Below are 6,248 nucleotides of genomic sequence, written 5' to 3'. Positions count from 1 at the left end.
ACTTTTGATAAAGTTATTTTATCATGATTCAAATTGACTTTTGTTTACTAAAAATTAAAAAAGAAAGCGGTCGTTTTGTGATTTTATCATAATTTAGGTTTGAACCGAAATGTATAACACAAATCTCTAGCCGTTAAACTTTTTGCAAATTGCAATCAAGATTTTTTAATTTTCACTTTAGTAGATTTATTACAGAAAAATTCAAAGTATTTTAATAAGAATTATAGAGTGAATATCCAAATTCGTCCCTGAATTTGCACGAATCGGACAAAAATGTCCCCCAATTTATCGAAACGCACACTTTGTCCCTGAATTTGTCATATCTCAATCAAATTAGTCCCTACATCCATTTGGGGTGTTAATGGTGATGACATGGTCGTTAACCTCTCACATGGGTTGCCATGTCAGATGCCACATAAGCAGGGACTAAATTGGTTGATAGTGACAAAAAATTTCAAGGACGAAATTGATTGATTGCAAAAAATGTTGTGCAATTTTGTCCCTGTTACTTTTTACTTACCATCAAATCGATCCTTAAATTATATTAAAAATCTGTCAAATAAATCCTTGAATTTGATAAACATATATCCAATTTAATCCTTTTGCAGAACAGAGTGAAAAAGACAGAACACAAAACTTTATCTTTGAAAATACCATTAAATAAGTCATAAGTCTTAAGTCTTAAGTTTGAAATATTACATAGGCAAAAACAATCAAACTACATGGCATTAACAAGTCATAAATCATAGAAGGATGTTATTAAATATTACATAGCCAAAAAGAAACCTAACTAGGGGGCATAATTTAAACAAGTCGAAATATTACAGTTCCAAAAGTATAATTTAAACATGCATCAAGTATCACTTCTTTGGAAAGCCGGCAGTTGGGATAAACTCCATGAACTTAGGTTGAGTTGAACTGGATGGACCATAATTTGGATATGGTACTCTAATAACGCCAGGAGCAGTAGGATGTGCTGGTGCAGGATCTCTCATTGGTGTTTGTTTAGACCTCTCATTTGAAATAATTGGCCCTCTAATATCATACCTCCTTGCAGGAACACCCTGCAACAACAATTTCAATCATATCAGTCCCTAATTCATAAAACATTCAATCAAATCAGCCCCTAAATTATTACATTTGCTTGCAAATTGATCCTTAAAATTTAACAGTCATACATGTCCAAACATTACTTCTTTTGCAACACCATTGACAACATTTTGTCCTTGAATTGCAACATTTCCAGCAACAACATTTCCAACATTGACATTTTCAGCATTTTGTGCAACTTGTCCATCATTTTCAGCAACAAGATTTTCTCCATTTCCTGATACATTTCCAGCATTTTCTGCAACACCTCCAACATTTTCTGCATTTTAAGACTTTAACACAAAACCCTAATATCAGTAATCTAAGAAACACAATCAAAGTAAGCAAAAACGAACATCAAAACAAGCATGAAATGAAGTTTAAAGTTGAAAACGAATGCCTATAAACTGAAAACAAAAATCACAAAAACGGACATAAAAAAGGGAGAAAACAAACATGACTGAATAGAAAAAGAACAGGAGGCGTTACCTTAAGAAACGACGAAATCGTCTGTCAAAACGGAATCTTTTGCAATGTTCCTCGCCGTAGATGATGATGAAGGTTTTAGCGGGAAGGAGAAAGGTCATGGACGTGTTTGATGTTATGATTGAAATGTGATGATGGAAAGGTATGGGGAATAAAGGGGTAAATTTGGAAAAATAGAAAAAAATTGAATTTAAAGAGCAAAACTGAAATTTTTAGTGTTTCCATCAAATTGGTCCTTGTACACGTGGCTTCCTTGTAGACACGTATACAAGACAACAAGACATGCAGAACGACAGCTCAGTAGCACTAACGGAGCATTTGAACGGAAGGACTATTTTGATGGACGTTTGTTAAATTCAAAGATAAAGTGTGCATTTCGATAAATTGGGGAACATTTTTGTCCGATTCGTGCAAATTCAGGGACGAATTGGGATATTCACTCAAGAATTATAGATGATGTTCCTAACTTTCATATAAATTATGTTTCATCTTTAAAAAAAAAAAAAAAAAAAAAAAAAAAAAAAAAAAAAACCCGAGATTTTGTCACCAGAAGTTAAATTGAGCAACAATACAATATGACACCTTAAAATAAATTATATGAATTAGTTAAAAGTTAATTACATAAATGTATATGTAAATCGAGTTGGTTTATGAACCAATAAAAATTAAATTATACATAATTTAAGTTGAACTTATTTATTTTTTAAGTTTAGTTTTGAGCTCAAATTGGACTCATTTAGTGTTGCACCTATCCAAATTCCGATATTAGCAGTTGTGGATATTCTTATTTGTAATCTATCAGAAAATTTCAGTGTTAGCTTGTGAAAGACAAAAGAACCACTTATATTACTCAATCAAGTACCAGCGGCTGTTTTACAACATTATAGCATAACAAAAATTTCTTAGGGTCGTACCTAACATTTTATGGCCCCTAGACATAGTATGAGAAAACGATCTCTTATATAATACATCATAAAAGTAGATTGGAATTTTAACACCTTTTAATAATAGCACCAAAAAATTAAAGACGGCTGCACTAGGGAGAAATTGTTATATCAATGTATTTCCAATTGCATCAGTTTCTTAATAGCATTATAGAACTTGAGAACAATAATTGAATTACATAACATGAGAACAAATCAACAAACCAAAAACACCCAAGAACAACAATAATAGAACCTGATAACAACACATAGCCGAAAGCACCTAAGCCTCTTGCTTTTCATTTGTCACCATGGACCTAATATGTTACCTCATCACATGAAGCAAGGACTTTACCAGTAAAGTGTAAACATCAAAGAAAGAACTGGACATCAAACATTTACAGAACTGCAAAATGCAGGACTCTCGACTCCATACCTTGCATACATGTACTTTAATATAGCACACACAGAGTTTATCATTCGCAATTAGCATAGCTATTAAAAAACAACTATGCAATTGCAAACCATTACGATAGTTACCACATGGTAGGTCAGCCTTAAAATCCATAAATTGTACCAAATAATTATAGCCAATGTCAAATTTATGTATCGGCGAGGGTGGAGTTATGACTCAACCCCAAGCCATAGTGTTAAAGATCCTCAAAGCCAAATATTTCCCAAGTGGGAACTTCATGGAGGTTAATATTGGTCGTAATCCAAGTTACTCGTGGCGAAGCATGTGCATAGTAAGAGCGATTTTGAGAGAAGGGTGCCGATTGAAGATTGGTGATGGTAAATCAATTTCACTTTGAATGAGCCATGGCTTTAAAATGGCAAAAAATTCATTCCTAATTCAAACATGAGTGAACAAGTATTACAAATGAAGGTTGGTGACTTGATCAATAGGCAAAGTCGTGCTGGAACCTAGCAATAGCAGCTCAGGTGTTGAATGTGTTACATATGCAGTAGTTGTTGCAAACTAATATGTATAATGTGGTACAGCTAGATACCCAAATTTTGAATGTTGTGTCAAACAGGGTGTTTCCGGTCAAAAGCACTTACCGACTGTGCATCAATGACTTAGTCGATTCCAATCATCTATGTGTTAAAGGTAATTGGAACTGGATTTGTAATTTGCATACTTTATGTGGAGGGCGTGTAAAGATGTTAAACCAACTACAACACGGTTGAGAGAGAAGGAAGTCATTTGTCCTAGTGAGAATGCGGGTAAAGCACTTTATGTGGAGGGCGTTAGAGATGTTAAGCCAACTGCAACAAAGTTGAGAGAGAAGGATATCATTTGTCCTAGTGAGAATGGATATGAGAACAATTGGCACTTATTCATCAGATCCAATGTCTAAAAAGTATTGAGAGTTGGATCAAAAGCAAATTGTGGGACAAGATGGAACCATTACTGATCAGGTGCAACAGTTTCAAAGAGCTAGTTTTTCTGTTGTTTACAAAACTGAAACAGGATAGCAGAACTCATTTTGCAATGGTTAGCTATAGCATTTGGCGCAGCAGGAACCTTAAACTATGGCAGGGCACGGTGGACCATGATGATCAGATTATGAGAAGTGCTGTAGCAGATTGGACAGGCTGGAACAAAGGCAAAAACAGAAGGCAATGTTGCAGCTCTAAGCAGGCATATCACAAATGACAGAATGCAGACCACACATTGGTCGAAGCCACTAGCAGGTTTGTGAAATGCAATACTGATGTTGCATTCTCATACGATATAGGAGGCATGGGATTGGGAACCTGCATTAGGAACAAATATGGCCAATATGTTAGCACAAAAACAATATTTTGTGCTCAAGCTTTTGAGGTCCACAAAGGGAAGGTTATGGCTCTTTGGCATCCCTGAAATGGACACAGGAGTTGCAATACAACAATGTTTATCTTTGAACTAGACGCCAAAATAAAGGTGGACAATCATCAATGGCATGCGAAATGACGAGAGTTTGGATCAATGGTTTTGGAATGCAAAAATTTACTTTCGTCTTTTTTTCAAAAATGCAATGTTGTTCATGTTAAGAGGCAAGGAAAACATAATTTAGCTAGGGCTGCAATACAACAATGTTAATCTTTGAATTAGACGCCAAAACAATAGTGGACAGCATCAATGGCACACAAAATGACGAGTTTGGATCAATGGTTTTGGAATGCAAAAATTTACTTTCGCCTTTTTTTCAACAAAGCAATGTTGTTTATGTTAAGAGGCAAAGAAAATAAGTTTCATAATTTAGCTAGGGCTGCATCACAGTCTTGTTCTCAGGTTTTTAACCAAGCTCCTGATTGTATCTTGCATATCATTGAGAATGAAATGGTGTAATTATCTTCCCGTCAAAAAATAATAATAAAATTGTGTATGGGCATTGTAAAATCAACCAACACTGATACAGCATAATTGTTCGCATAACACAGCAGAATTAGAGTGTGTTACATTCACCGTCAATCCAAACATTCACTAGAACAAGATAGGGGCTATATTAACTGTTGCCATGCACATAAAACATTCACTAAATTAAGATAGGGGCTATATTAACTGCTGCCATGCACATTTTAAATTCTGAGATGTTCAATTCTGAATCCAACATCAAAACGGGGGGCAACAATCGCAAAGGTATTTTCCCTCCAACTAAACCAATACTATTACCACAATTTGCCGTCATCAACACACTTCCTGCAATTGATGAGCTACACTAACAGGTTCTGGTTCATACATTAGACTCACGTCCATCTAAAATATTGAATCCTGATATATAAATGAAACCAAATAGCACATGGAAAACAAAATTATTCAGAACATCACATGTTTGTTTTTTCTTTGAAGAAAGAACGTCATACGTTTGTACAATCATATAATTCGACTTAGACAACCGCTGGTAATGTAATAAAGAAAAATCTCCATTGTCTCAAATGTCAGGGGTATATAAACTTCAAAACATTCATAATTTCATGTGACAGATGTTATGTATACCTTTCTTCTATAAAACAGATGGTATGTATACCGTTCTTATATAACTTTATCAATAAAAATAAATAAATTATCACATATGCACAAAATTCAACCATGCTCAACAGGCACACATTGCAAAAATTCAATTAGTTTAGAAATGATGGTAGGCAAATGTTATATGTTATATGTAAATTTCTGATACTAATGGAGGCGTTGTTGTGTACCAAAACACTTAAATTTGTCAATGTACGCTCCCATTTATTTATCCATCAACTATGCCAACACTACTACCACAAATATTCTCCATCCACACTTCCTGCAGTTAATGAGCTGTACTCCACTGGACAGTGTTCCTTTGTATATGGTGCATGCTTCAAAAGCTCAACAATTTCCGACTCTAGTTGCGCCAGTGATCCAGGCGAAATCGCTTGTTCGTCGTTAGCAGAAGCATCGTTTCCATACATATGAGAGACTATAGCTATGAAAGAACAAATATGTTGTATTGTATGCACACCATTATGACAGGTACTGGCTACCGCATGACAGAATGACCATAACAACCATAAATTATACCAAATGAGAACCATAAAAAAGCAGTGTCAAATTTGTATATCAGCAACATAAATTTTACAGAAGATAATACTGCCTAATTGTTTGCTGACATGGTAGAAATAAGAGGAAACCGAAAATGTGGTCATAAAAACGCATCCAATAAATGACAAGATATTGGTATCCGCATAACTGCTAACGCTAAAAAAAAAAAAAAAAAAAAAAAAAAAAAAGTAGCG

The sequence above is a fragment of the Medicago truncatula genome, chromosome 3 (assembly GCF_003473485.1).
Source record: "Medicago truncatula cultivar Jemalong A17 chromosome 3, MtrunA17r5.0-ANR, whole genome shotgun sequence".
NCBI lineage: Eukaryota > Viridiplantae > Streptophyta > Magnoliopsida > Fabales > Fabaceae > Medicago > Medicago truncatula.
This window is presented reverse-complemented; position numbering follows the sequence as displayed.